The 14,510-nt window shown below is 44.2% G+C and overlaps 1 protein-coding gene across 2 annotated transcripts in view; it reads left to right on the forward strand.

Annotated features, from left to right (window-relative positions):
* The first annotated feature begins 1,779 nt into the window (after positions 1-1,779).
* The window catches only part of TP53INP2 (tumor protein p53 inducible nuclear protein 2), a 38,860-nt gene continuing 26,129 nt past the window's right edge, over positions 1,780-14,510 (forward strand). The window contains exon 1 of one of the 2 annotated variants that reach the window (XM_060772322.2): positions 1,780-2,251. The gene's annotated coding sequence lies outside the window, so the exon portion shown is untranslated. The remainder of the gene's footprint in view (positions 2,252-14,510) is intronic. The other variant, XM_060772324.2, reaches the window with a different exon arrangement.

The raw sequence follows: 14,510 nt of genomic DNA on the forward strand, positions 1-14,510 counted from the left end.
CTTCAGCTGGAGGTCAGCTGTGACCAGCAGTGTTGTAGAATTTGAAGAGGCATGAATGGAGGGCAAAAGAGGGAAATGTTAAAAGAGGAAGGTGCATCAAGCCAACCCTGACTGGGACCGCCTTCCACCTGGAAACTGATGTCCTCATTGCAGGAGATGTAGATCAAGAATAGGGCTCCACAGTCACCTACGGACCCACCGCCAGGATACCGATCTTGGAGGACAATCTTACTTGGACAACGAGGGATCACCCACTCCGACCCGGGCTGGCTTCAAACTCATGACCTCTCAGTCAGTAGTGATTTAATGCAGCTGGGTACTAACTAGCTGTGCCACAGCCTGGTCTTCTGTTCTTCTACCCAAGTCCCAATCAGGCTTAGCCTACAAAATCCAATGTGATGCAGCGGCATAAAAAGCTAATGGGAGTTTGGCCTGCATCAATAGTATAGTGTCTAGATCCAGGGAAGCCATGCAACCCCTCTATTCTGCCTTGGTTAGACCACACCTGGAATACTGTGTCCAATTCTGGGCACCACAATTGAAGGGAGATGTTGACAAGCTGGAATATGTCCAGAGGAAGGCAACTAAAATGATCAAGGGTCTGGAGAACAAACCTTATGAGGAACGGCTTAAAGAGCTGGGCATGTTTATCCTGAAGAAGGGAAAGGCTTGAGGAGACATGATAGCCATGTATAAATATGTGAGGGTAAGCCACAGGGAGGAGGGAGTAAGCTTGTTTTCTGCTTCCCTTGAGACTAGGACGTGGAACGATGACTTCAAACTACAAGAAAGGAGATTCCATCTGAACATGAGGAAGAACTTCCTGACTGTGAGAGGTGTTCAGCAGTGGAACTCTCTGCCCTGGAGTGTGGTGGAGGCTCCTTCTTTGGAGGTTTTAAAGCAGAGGCTGCATGTCCATCTGTCAGGCATGCTTTGAATGCAATATTCCTGCTTCTTGGCAGGGGGTTGGACTGGATGGCCCACGAGGTCTCTTCCAACTCTGTGATTCTATGATTCCACGCGTGTTCAGGGAGATCATTCTTCCTGACTGTGAGAGGTGTTCAGCAGTGGAACTCTCTGCCCTGGAGTGTGTTGGAGGCTCCTTCTTTGGAGACTTTTAAACAGAGGCTGGATGACCATCTGTCAGGCATGCTTTGAATGCAATATTCCTACTTCTTGGCAGGGGGTTGGACTGGATGGCCCATGAGGTCTCTTCCAACTCTGTGATTCTATGATTCCACGCGTGTTCAGGGTGGTCATTCTTCCTGACTGTGAGAGGTGTTCAGCAGTGGAACTCTCTGCCCCGGAGTATGGTGGAGGCTCCTTCTTTGGAGACTCTGAAGCAGAGGCTGCATGGCCATCTGTAGGGGGTGCTTTGAATGCAATATTCTTGCTTCTTGGCAGGGGCTTGGACTGGGTGGCCCACGAGGTCTCTTCCAACTCTGTGATTATATGATTCCACGCATGTTCAGGGTGATCTGGCAACATTTCCCCTCCTGAGTCCCTTTATGGGCAAGGAAGAGTAAGGAGTGGGCTTGGGATGCCTTTCCCACTCGTGTTTCTGGACTCGAGTGTCTCCCCTGGCCTTGGCTTCTCCGCCACAGCCTTCAGGTCCCACTGACCCACTCCGCCCGGCCCAGCCTTGCAACTTACCTCCGCGGCGTCCTTTCCACGGGTGGCTCGTCTCACGTGGAGCGCCTAAGGCTCCTCCCACCGCCCAACCGAAGCCCCGCCCTTCGGACGTTGGCCGCCTCTCATTGGCCGCCTCCCGCGGCGGGCGGTCCCCCCTTTGTGACGTCACCATCAGCTGTTTGAACGTTCTAATTTCCCTGCCGAGATCAACTGGGGATTCAGCAATAACAGGAAAAATACGAATTCTAAGGCTGTTTGGACCAGGGAGGGAAGGGTGGCCGGGCGCCTGCACTTGCCGACCCTGCATATCTTCTGAGAAGACCAGAGGCACCATTTGCATCACCTTCACCCCCTCCCGGCATCGAGATCTATATATATTTTTTCTCTCCCTCCCAGAGGAAGGTGTTTTTTTAAATATAATATATACAAAATAGCAATTTTCTATGCTCGATCTCGGTTGATTGCAATTAAAACTACCTCACAGACTCTCTCTGCCTAAAGCTGGTGCTTAATTTAAATATATATATATATAGATTTGTGGGTTTTTTTCTCTCTCTTCTTCTTCTTGTGTGTACAGTGTGGCGTTGTTTACAAAACATTTGATGACATTAAAGGCAAGGTAAGTGTGGCTTTCTCCCCTTTTGGATTGATTCCCCCACTGATTTCTTTGTGTGCCTGTGACAGCCTTTCCGTGGGATCCAGAGAAAGGGATTGAATGCCAAGGTCGACCTTTTGCAGAGCCTGACTTAGAGGGTCTTTTTTTAAATGGCATCTGGCTGCCATCAGCCACCGATTTCCTATCAAAAAATCCCATTGTTTTATTACCAACATGATTATTATTTGCATTTGGGTCTGTTTCTGAAGATGTTGATGTGGTTTGTTTCCTCTCTCTCTCTCCGGTTGGCAGGGAAATGGTGAAGGCAAGGCTCTGGGCGGTGGAATATACCAATCCCTTTGTGTTGAATGTCTTGTCGAAGGCTTTCATGGCTGGAATCACTGTGAGTTTTCCGGGCTGTAGCATTCTCTCCTGACCTTTCGCCGACATCTATGGGAGGCATCCTCACAGGTTGAGGAGTCTTGTTGGAAACAAAGGCAAGTGAGGTTTATATAGTGGGTTGTTATGAGTTTTCTGGGCTGTATGGCCATGTTCCAGAAGCATTCTCTCCTGACGTTTCGCCTGCATCTATGGGAGGCATCCACAGAAAAACAGGGTAGGTGTCAATGTTTCAATTGGCCACCTTGATTAGCATGGATCAAGGCCAGCTAACACCTCCCAACAAAGGATTCCCCAGGCAGGAATCAACCAGGGTTTGAAGCTGCAAGGCTATTAAATGTTAATCAAGGTGCCATAGATGCAGGCAAAACGTCAGGAGAGAATGCTTCTGGAATATGGCCGTACAGCCCAGAAAACTCACAGCAACCCAGTGATTCTGGCCATGAAAGCCTTCAACAATACATTGAGGTTTATATATCTGTGAAATATCCAGGGTGTGAGAAAGAATTCTTGTCTGTTGGAGGCAAGTGTGAATGTTGCAATTAATCACCTTGATTAGCATTAAATAACCTTGCAGCTTCAAAGCCTGGCTGATTGCTGCTTGGGGGAATCTTTTGTTGGGAGGTGTTAGCTGGCCCTGATTGTTTCTTGTTTGGAATTCCCCTGTTTTTTGAGTGTTGCTCTTTATTTACCTTCCTGATTTTAGTCTTTTTTAAAATACTGGTAGCCAGGTTTTGTTCATTTTCATGGTTTCTTCCTTTCTGTTGAAATTATCCCCATGTTTGTGAATTTCCGTGGCTTCTCTGTGTAGTCTGACAATGGTGGTTGTTAGAAAACATGGTGGTTGTTTGTGTTGAGTTGGTGTGAGTTTTCCGGCCTGTGTGGCCATGTCCAAGAAGCATTCTCTCCTGACGGGGTTTATATTTTCCTAGTTTCCAACAGACCCCCACAACCTCTGAGGATGCATCTCATAGATGCAGGCCAAACATCAGGAGAGAATGCTCCTGGAATATAGCCATACAGTCCAGAAAACTCACAACGACCCAATGATTCCGGCTGTGAAAGCCTTCGACAATACATTGTTTATGTTGAATCTGGAAAAAAATAAAATGGACTTGGCTTCTAAATGAGTGGAAATTGGGAAGAAGGGAAAAAGCTTGTGTTGACTTCAACCCTCCCAAGAATTCCTGCATGTTAAAGCTTTCCAGGGAGTCAAATATCATTATCCACCCTCCATTTATAACCAGATCCTTGCATAACCTTCTTTTGGATGGTTGGGAGGCTTTTATAATTATTTGCGGAGGGATTCAGTGTGAAACAAAAGATGGGCAGAAAGAGGAGGAGGAGGAGGAGAAGGCAGAGATGTCCCCCCTCCAGTCCCCAGGCCTGTCATCGACTCTCTTCTTTGGCTTAAAAAGGCAAGGATGCCCCGCTTTTGTCTTGACATAACAAGAAGGGGAAAACGTTGCAGATATTAATAATAGTCCTTCCAAAGGGAGGGAGGGGAGGAAAGAGGGAGGCGGAGAGAGAGAAGGGAGCCAGGCAACGAGGAGGCAAAACATCCCTTCCCTTGTTTGTGCGGCTCCTTGAGGTCAGTGGAGGAGGAGGAGGAGGAGAAAGAGGCGAATGGAAAATGTTCCTCATCCCCAGCCTTGCAAGGCAGGGAGCATCTGGAATGAATGAATGCACACTTGGGACGTGGCTCAAGGCTATGGGGATCATGGGAGTTGCAGTTTGGGAAAGAAAACTACAGCTTCCAGGACCTTATAGCCTTGAGCCTTGGCAGTTCTGCACTCAGAGGCAGATTGGGAGCTTGTATTGAGCTGTGGCGAAAGAAAACAAATGGGTTTAATGTGGATCAGGGTTTTTCTTTTCCAAATGCTGGGAATGTATAAATCTAAATGCATCACAGATCCCCAAAGCTATTTCCCTTTCTCTTGGTAACTACCTCTCTTAAATGAGAACTCAGTAGGTGATTCTATACCAGGCCTGGGCAAACTTGGGCCTTCTCTCCAGGTGTTTTGGACTCCCCACTCCCACCATTCCTAACACCTCAGGACCCTTCCTTATAAGACTGAGTCTTATAATAATAGACTCTGGCACAAGTCAGTAAAGGTGGTCCCAGTGGTGATCGGCACACTGGGTGCAGTGCCTAAAGACCTTGGCCTGCACTTAAACACAATCGATGCTGACAAAATTACCATCTGCCAGCTGCAGAAGGCCACCTTACTGGGATCTGCATGCATCATTTGCCGATACATCACACAGTCCTAGACACTTGGGAAGTGTCTGACATGTGACCAAATACAACAACCAGCAGAGTGACCTTATTTGCTGTGTACTAATCTTGTTGTGTTTTGAAGAATAATAATAATAATAATAATAATAATAATAATGTTTAATAATAGGATAGTAGTTCTATCTACCTTCCTGGCAGAAAGAAGGGGGTGGACTAGATGAACTTTGGGGTTTTTTCCAACTGTCTGAGTGTAATAATAATAATAACAATAATGGAATATAATAATAATAATAATAATAAATGAAGGGGGCCAAGGCTGTTAGAAATGGTGGGAGTTGGAGTCCAAAACACCTGGAGGGAAGGCCTAATAATAATAATAATAATAATAATAATAATAATAATAAATTATTACAAATTTGAAATAATAAATTATTTCTAATAATAATAATAATAATAATAATGGCACAAGCCACTTAAGGTGGTCCCAGTGGTGATCGGCACACTGGGTGCAGTGCCTAAAGACCTTGGCCTGCACTTATAAACACAATCGGCACTGACAAAATTACCATCTGCCAGCTGCAGAAGGCCACCTTACTGGGATCTGCACGCATTATTCCCTGATACATCACACAGTCCTAGACACTTGGGAAGTGTCTGACGTGTGATCCAATACAACAGCCAGCAGAGTGATCTTGTCTTCTGTGTACTAATCTTGTGTTTCGAATAGTAATAACAATGTATAATAATAGGATAGTAATTCCATCTACCTTCCTGGCAGAAAGAAGGGGGTGGACTAGATGGTCTTTGGTGTTCCTTTCCAACTGCCTGAGTCCAATAATAATAATAATAATAATATTGGAATAATAATAAATAAATAAATAAATAAATGGGACTGAGGCTGTTAGAAATGGTGGGAATTGGAGTCCAAAACACCTGGAGCTGGAGGGAAGGCCTAATAATAATAATAATAATAATAATAATGGAATAAAATATAATAATAATAATAATAATAATAATAAATGAAGGGGGCTGAAGCTGTTACAAATGGTGGGAGTTGGAGTCCAAAACACCTGGAGCTGGAGGGAAGGCTTAATAATAATAATAATAATAATAATAATAATAATATCGCAGTCCTAGATGCTTGGGAAGTGTTCGACTTGTGATTTTGTGATAAGAATCCAGCATAAATATCTCTTTTCCTGTGACATACTGTGTCTTTGTGTCAGAATAATGATAATAATAATAATGGTATTACAATGGGATGTGTAGATCAGGCCCATGCCTGATCTACACACTGTAGTTTGTGGCCACTTGGATGCCATGGCTCCATAGTATGGAATGGTGTGTGTGATTATACAAGGTCTTCATCTTTCTTTCCCAAAGAGCCTCTCCAAACTACCAATCCTAGAATTCCTTGGCTGTTCAAGCGGTGTCAAACCGTATTCGATGTATTGTCGAAAGCTTTCATGGCCGGAATCACTGGGTTGTTGTAGGTTTTCCGGGCTATATGGCCATGTTCTAGAGGCATTTTCTCCTGACGTTTTGCCTGCATCTATGGCAAGCATCCTCAGAGGTAGTGTATTCATTCTAGTATGTAGAATGCACCCCAAAGAGCAGGTTGGGTGATCTTTGGACGAAGACCCTTGTTGCTACTAGACCTCCAAGGAAAAGCCCACCTGGGTTTGAAGCTCGCCTTATTCTTATGTTATTGGCCTCTCTCTTTTTATTATTTCATCCCCAAGATGAAAGGGGTCGGCTTCCGTTTCCTATTGGCTGCCCGGGGTTGGAAGCCTGGGCTGACGCAGGCTCGATTTGCATATGACATTGTGACGTCGCCGCGGACGCTCCCTCCTCCCCCTCCCCCTCCGAGCTTTGCCTCCTCCCCTCCCTCCCTCGCTTCCCGCGGAAAGCTGTTGTCCTCTCCTGACCCCAAAGGGAGAAAGAAGGTGGCTCCATGGCTCGGAGGGCAGAGCTGGGGGCAACTCCGAATGGGGAGGGCATGGAGACTGAGGCATGTCGGGCATGTTGATCTTTGTCCTGTTGAGCAAGAAGGGTGGCTACTCTGGCTAGGTGATGGAGTGGGTTACAAAGAAGCAGAAGCCCAAGGCCTTCTAGGGCTTGATGTTCCTCTCCTTGTTGGTCTTATGTTACCCATGGCTTGGATTTCGAACTCAATCAGCAACTTGTATTTTAAGAAAAGCAGGATTCCATCCTAAGTTGAGCAAGGAAGGAAAGCCTTTGGTGTGCTGATAGAACAGGGATGGTGGTAGTCCTATGGGTGAAGCCATGGAATTATGGGGCTTTCAGGAAGGAACCATTTGGAACAAGTCCCACAGGAACATTAGCAATGGAAATAAATCTATGCAAGCCTCATTTTATGAAACTCAAAGGGGAAAAAGGAAGATCCAGCACGTCCCCTGTGTCCCCAGGACTGGTGTCTCCAGTTTTGTTTTATTTATCGTGTCAGGAGTGAACCAAACAGTTCTATTTCATTAAAAAACAAACAAACAAAACACAAAGTTTGCAAACCTTTGACCTGTAGCTGGCCACTTGGAGTGCCTCTGGTGTTACTATTAGAAAGTCCTCCATTGTGAATGTAGCAGGGCTCAGGTTGCATTGCAGTAGATGGTCTGTGATTTGCTCTTCTCTGCACTCGCATGTCATGGATTCCACTTTGTAGCCCCATTTCTTAAGGTTGGCGCTGCATCCCGTGGTGCCAGAGTGCAGTCTATTCAGCCCAGTTAGTTTTCTGTGTGCTCAGGAGGGAATCTCTCATTTGAGGTTCTGGGTTTGAGCCGGCCACTTTTGGACTCACTTGCTGAGGTGTTCCAGCGAGTGTCTCTGTAGATCTTAGAAAACTATTTCTTGATTTAAGTTGTTGACGTGCTGGCTGATACCCAAACAGGGGGTGGGCCAGAGATGTCACTGCCTTGGTCCTTTCACTATTGGTTGCTACTTCCTAGCAGATGTCAGGTGGTGCAATACTGGCTAAACAGTGTAATTTCTCCAGTGATGTAGGGCGCAGACACCCCGTGATAATGCGGCATGTCTCATTAAGAGCCACAGCCACAGTTTTAGCGTGGTGATATGTGTTCCACACTGGGCATGCGTATACAGCAGCAGAGTAGCAAAGCGCAAGGGCAGATGTCTGTATCTGGTTGTGATCCCCAGGTTGTGCCAGTCAGCTTTCATATGATATTGTTTCTAGCACCCACTTTTTGCTTGATATTAAGCAGTGCTTCTTGATATTCAGTGCTTCCAGTTTTGTGTACCTATATCAAACAAAATATGTCCTTGGTAGGCATTACCTGGGCTCCCTGGTGGTGTAGCAGGTTAAACTGCTGAGCTGCTGAACTTGCTGACTGAAAAGTTGGCAGTTTGAATCCAGAATGCTGCGGGGAGCTACCACTGTTAGACCGAGCTTCTGCCAACCTAACAGTTCGAAAACATGCAAATGCGTGATCAATAGATACCCCTTCGGCAGGAAAGTAATGGCTGGATACATGACCATGGACATATCTACGGACAACGTCAGCTCTTTGGCTTAGAAATGGAGATAAGCACCACTCTGCAGAGTCAGACATGACTAGACTTAACGTCAGGGGAAACCATTACCTTTTTACTAGGCACTAGCTGTACCTGCCACGTGTTGCTGTGGCCAACCTTCCCTCTCTCTTTCTCTCCTTTTCTTTCTTTCTCTCCTTCCTTCCATCTGTCCCCTTTTCCTTCCTTCCACCCTTTTCTTTCCATTCTTCTTTCCCTTCTCCTTTCTCTCCTTTCTCTCCTTTCTTCCTTCTCTTCCTCTTTCCTTCCTTCCTTCCTTCGTTTGCTCTTTGGTTCCATCCTTCCTTCTCTCTTTCCCTCCCTCCCCCCCTCTTTCTCTCCTTCTTTCCTTCCATCCCTCTCTCTTTTCTTCTTTTTTCTTTCCTTTCTCTTTCCCTTTTTCATTCCTTCCCTCTAGACATAGCCTGGAAAAGAGTTGGGCTCAAAGGTGCATCCCTGCTGTCTGCAGAGCAAGGGCTTCACTGTTAGTAAGCCGGGCATCTGCCTCTGTATTGTCATTTCTGCTGCTTGGGGTGGGGGTTAATGGGTGATAGTCATTCGCTGGCCTTATAAATGTATTGTGTCCAGATTTGGTGTCAATTCATCCAGTGGTTTTTGAGTTATGTTAATCCCACAAACGAACATTACCTTTTTATTTATACAGATTACCTTACTCACTTACTTACTTACTTAGTGATCCCTCGTTGTCCAAGTAGGATTGTCTTCCAAGATCAGTGTCCTGGTGGTGAGTACGTAGGTGACTGTGGAGCTCTATTCTTGATCTACATCTTCTCCCACAGTGAGGGCATTGGTTTCCAGGTGGAAGGCGGACCCAGTCGGGGTTGCCTTGACAAACCTTCCTCTTGGCACATTTCTCTCTTTTGCCCTCCATTCGTGCCTCTTCAAATTCTACAGCACTGCTGGTCGCAGCTGACCTTCAGCTAGACTGCTCAAGGGCCAGGGCTTCCTTGTTCTCAGTGTCTATGCCAAAGTTTTTAAGGTTGGCCTCGAGCCCATCTTGACATCTCTTTTCCTGTCCTCAAACATTCCGTTTTGTGTTCTTGAATTCGAAGTAGAGCAACTGCTTTGGGAGATGGTGGTCAGGCATTCAGACAACGTGGCTGATCCAGCGGAGTTGATGGGGAAGGACCATTGCTTCGATACTGGTGGTCATTGCTTCTTCCACCACATTGACATTTGTCTGCTTGTCTTCCCAAGAGATTTTTTGGAGGCAGCGCTGATGGAATCGTTCTAGGGCTTGCATGTGACGTCTGTAGATAGTCCACGTCTCGCAGGCGTATAGCAGGGTTGGGAGGACAGTAGCTTTATAAACAAGCACCTTGGTATCCCTATGGATAGATTACCTCCTAGGTCCTCTCAGGATACATCTACACCAAATTTGCTCATGTCTGCATTAAGCATTAAATCTGAAGAATATAGTCATTTATTGATTTTTGTTGACTACTGGTATGATAAAACTATGGAACTGTTCCAAGCTTTTCTCTGCAGCCATGTGTACTAGGAACTACTCAGAGTTTCATCTCTATCCATACATATTTATTAGTTACACCTGGCATTGCCTGGGTGTTGTTGGGACTGCTGCCTGCCTTCTTTCTCCATTCTCCAGCTCAGAGAGAGTTTATTTCATAATGTTTCCATCACAATAGCGGGCAGGCTGTCTTTGTGTCTTTTTCCTTCTTTGCTTCCCTTCATGCACATATCACTTTTCTTTCTGGCTGACATCACAGAGGGCCACTTCACCTAGCAACAGCCAATCTTTCACCTAGTAGCAACCTTTGCAGTATAGACAGACAAACTTTTATAGAGAAAGATTTCTGCCCTTTCTGTCAAGCTCAAAGCAATAAGGAACATGGATCTCCTAAGTCCAAACATGGTCATAAGTATACCACATAACTGGCAAACTACAAGCATGTTAGCTAAAATCCTTTTAGTTAGTCCCAACTAGAGAGAGTCCTGTGGAATAAATTGTTGACTTTTGAGTTTCCACACAGGTAAATCCAGCTGATTTGGTAACCTTGCTGTAGTCAGCACTAACAACAGGAGTTGTGTCATAAAGTTTGAAAATGAATTCATGTTGAATTAGAAAGTAATGCAATATAGTTCATTTCATACTACCATTCATTTAAGGTTAGTAGTCTTTGAAGAACTGAGAGAGAGATAGTCCACTTCATTAAAAAACAAGAGTTTCTACCTTCACATGCTTTAAAGTTTTGGATGAAGACTGTGACACATGTGAGGGGTTTTTTTTCATGTTAGGAGTGACTTGAGAAACTGCAAGTCACTTCTGGCATGAGAGAATTGGCTGTCTGCAAGGATGTTGCCCAGGGGATGCCCAAAGGTTTTACTATCCTGTGGAAGGCTTTTCTCATGTCCCCTCATGAGAAGCTGGAGCTGACAGATGGAAGCTCACACCACTCCCTGGATTCGAACCGTCAACCTTTTGGTCAGCAGTCCTGCAGGCACAAGGGTTTAACCCAGTGTTTCTCACCCTTCCTAATGCCATGACCCCTTGATACTCGTGTTGTGGTGACCCCCAACCATAAAATTATTTTTGTTGCTACTTCATAACTGCTACTGTTACGAATCAGAATGTAAATATCTGAAATGCAGGATGTATTTTCATTCACTGGACCAAATTTGGCACAAATACCCAATATGCCCAAATTTGAATACTGGTGGTGTTGTGGGGGGGGGGGGGGGTGATTTTGTTATTCGGGAGTTGTAGTTGCTGGGATTTATAGTTCACCTACAATCAAAGAGCATTCTTAACTCCACCAATGATGGAACTGAACCAATCTTGGCACACAGAACATGCATGACCAGCTGAAAATGCTGAAAGAGTTTGGTGGGGATTGACCTTGATTTTGAGAGTTGTAGTTCACCTATATCCAGAGAGCACTGTGGACTCAAACCATGATGGATCTAGACCAAACTTGGCATGAATCCTCAATATGCCCAAATGTAAACACTGGTGGAGTTTGGGAAAAATAGACCTTGATATTTGGGGATTTACTTTCTGGGATTTATAGTTCACCTACAATCAAAGAGCATTCTGAACCCCACCAATGATAGAATTGTGCCAGACTTCCCACACAGAAACTCCATGACCATCAGAAAATATTGTGTTTTCTGATGGTCTTTGGCAAACCTTCTGACAACCTTTCATGACCCCTCACCCCTGGGTCCCGACCCCCAGATTGAGAAATGCTGGTTTAACCCATTGCGCCACCGGGGGCTCCTGCCATGTGTGAGTAACTACGACAGATTTAGATCCCAGTGACAGTTGAATATAGATACCAAAGTGAAGGGTGAAGCTACTCTTTACATAGGCATGCAGTCTGAGTAGGAGGTGATGAAGACAGCATTTCTCAAGCTGTATAAATCCCGGTTGCCTTTGTAGACACTGGTGATGACTGGGTAGATATTCTTAGATCTGTTTTGGAAGGTTTCCCTTGGCATGTCTTCAGTGTTCATTCTGCTCTCAAGTATTTGGAAAGAGTTTATCTGGGGGAGGAACATTCTCATTCTAAATAGGTATTTTGCCACTCTTGTAATAGCTCTGTTCAGTTCTAGAAAACCTGTCCTAGTTCATTACAAAAATAAGAGCTACCCACTTCTCCCTGGCTGCTGTGTAGACTCCTTGTGCTCCAGTGGTCTTTGTTTCCTGGGCCACCCCCACATCCATCTTACCTAACAGGATTATTTTGGAGAGTGACTGACTCACAAAACAAAGAGGTCAGGCAAAAGTACTGAATAGTACATTTCATTTCCAGTTTTCTTGCTGAATCCTTCAAATTAATGTGTGTGATAGATGTAATGAATCCAGTCCCTTTCTTTCAACACAAGACAATATAATAATATCTAGTTTCCAGGTGCTTCTTGCAGTGACAAAAAAGGAACAATAACCTTTGGAGGGTGATCCCTGTGCTTAGAAAACCCACTGCAGGCATAAAAAGGTAAAGGTTTCCCCTGACATTAAATCTAGTCGTGTCCGACTCTGGGAGTGGTGCTCATTTCCAATTCTAAGCCAGAGTCAGCGTTGCCCATAGACACTTCCAAGGTCATGTGGCCAGCATGACTGCATGGAGCCGTTACCTTCTTGCAGAAGCAGTACCTGTGTCTTTGTGATATGTGATATTATTTTATGTGATGTATTTGATAAGGGAAGGGTAAATTTTGATTACTTATACTGTTTTTTAATGATGGTATTGAATTGTTGCTCCTGACATGGGAAAGAAAGTATTCAACTGTTATGTTTTTGTGGAGAATCAGCATCTTCTGTCAAATAAACTTTAGAGGATTTCACAGTGAATTAGACAAATACATATTTGTTCATTTGGACATAACAGATGTATGCATCCATTCTTCAATATATCTTATATATTTGTTTTCTTCAATGACTAATAGACCCAAATCCAATTGCAAGTCCTAACTAGTGTAGATCTACCAACTCAATTACTGAATGATATTCAATGGATCTATCATGATTATTATAAGGAATTGGGTGTGAGTCACAAAAATGTACTGCTATATTACAAATGACAGGAAAAATGTTAATCAACATCCCATTGGGAATGAAATCAGCTAAAGCAATGGGCATAGCTGCTTGAGAATATGGTTCCAAAAAGCAATGCACATTGTAGTGCTAGATACACATTCACCAGAACCTGCCATTTCTTCTTTCTTTTGAAAACAGGTTTCTAGTATTTTTGGTTGTACAGATATGTTTGCAAAGTGTGGACAATACTGGAGAACTGACCAAATAAGATAGATAGCATTTTGGGGCTTAGTATTAGTGTCTAACATAACTCTATGTCGAGCTTTTAAATTATACAAAATAGTTCAGGAGCAACCACCAAGAAGGCCCTTTCTCACATCCCCAAAAGCTGTGTTTGTGCTAGTGGTGGGACTGAGAGAGGGGCTTTTCTTGATGCGGGCGGCAGCCAGATTGCTCATTGGAGCACCACACAGGGAGCATACAACCCTTTAGCCTATAAAGTCCTAAACGGTTCTGGCCCAGCTTACCTGTCTAGACATATCTTCACCTATGGAGCAGCTCGGAGACTGAGTTCTGGGGAGGCCCTGCTCTTGGTCCCACCTCCTTCACAGGCATGGTTGGTGGGGACGAGAGACAGAGTATTCTCAGTGGTGGCTCCTCAGCTGTGGAACTCCCTCCCCAGCAATATCAGATCAGCCCCTTCCCTCCTGACAGGTAGAAAAAAGGTTAAAGCATGGCTCTGGGATCAAGCCTTTGGCAACTAATGTAGTGCAATAGATGAATTTGGATGTATGTATACAATCATTGGAGTGGCTTGACCTTGATTGTGGATAATGTGATTCTATAGCAGTAAGTAATGTTTATATTTTAATTGTTTTTAACTTTGTTTAGATTTTTAACCAAATGTTGATTTACTGTTAAATTGTTTTAAGGCATTGAATTATTGCCTCTTCTTGTAAGCTGCCTTAAGTCCCCTTCAGGGTCAAGAAGGGCATGATATAAATATAGTAAATAAATAGTACATAAATGTCAGAGTCCAGAGTAGTTTATTTAAGAAGATATGTGCTAGCTAACCTCTACTGTACTCATAAAGGGCTTTATAGATCATCACCTGTACTTTGAATTGAGCCTGGATGCAAACTGGCAATCCAATGCAGAGTTGCTCTCTTTTTGTCATTGATATGAGTCAGTGCAAAATTTGGTTTGTTTGGGCAAATATATTTTTCATCACATAGTACACACAACCAGGGTAATGTGAAAAACGAAGATCTTCTGTTCATCCGGCAAAAAAAAAAAAAGATTAAAAAATCCATATTGTACATTACTAACACAAATGTAAAGGATTTACAAAGATGTGATCCCTTTATATTGTAAGACAGAGTAAAGAGACTGGTGTATTTCTGGGGCTAAACTAGCTTGCATTTGTGCCACTGGAAGCTTCTTTTTCTGACTGTAAATAAGAGCTGATAGAGAGAGTCGAACAGACTGTCTGCAGTGCTGATATCCAAACTGATTCCCAAATTGCATTTCCCTCTCATTTGAAATTGGATTTCAGTTCTACCATTAAGCAGAGGGGGGGGGGG

This window comes from Anolis sagrei, chromosome 4, assembly GCF_037176765.1.
Source record: "Anolis sagrei isolate rAnoSag1 chromosome 4, rAnoSag1.mat, whole genome shotgun sequence".
Classification (NCBI taxonomy): domain Eukaryota; kingdom Metazoa; phylum Chordata; class Lepidosauria; order Squamata; family Dactyloidae; genus Anolis; species Anolis sagrei.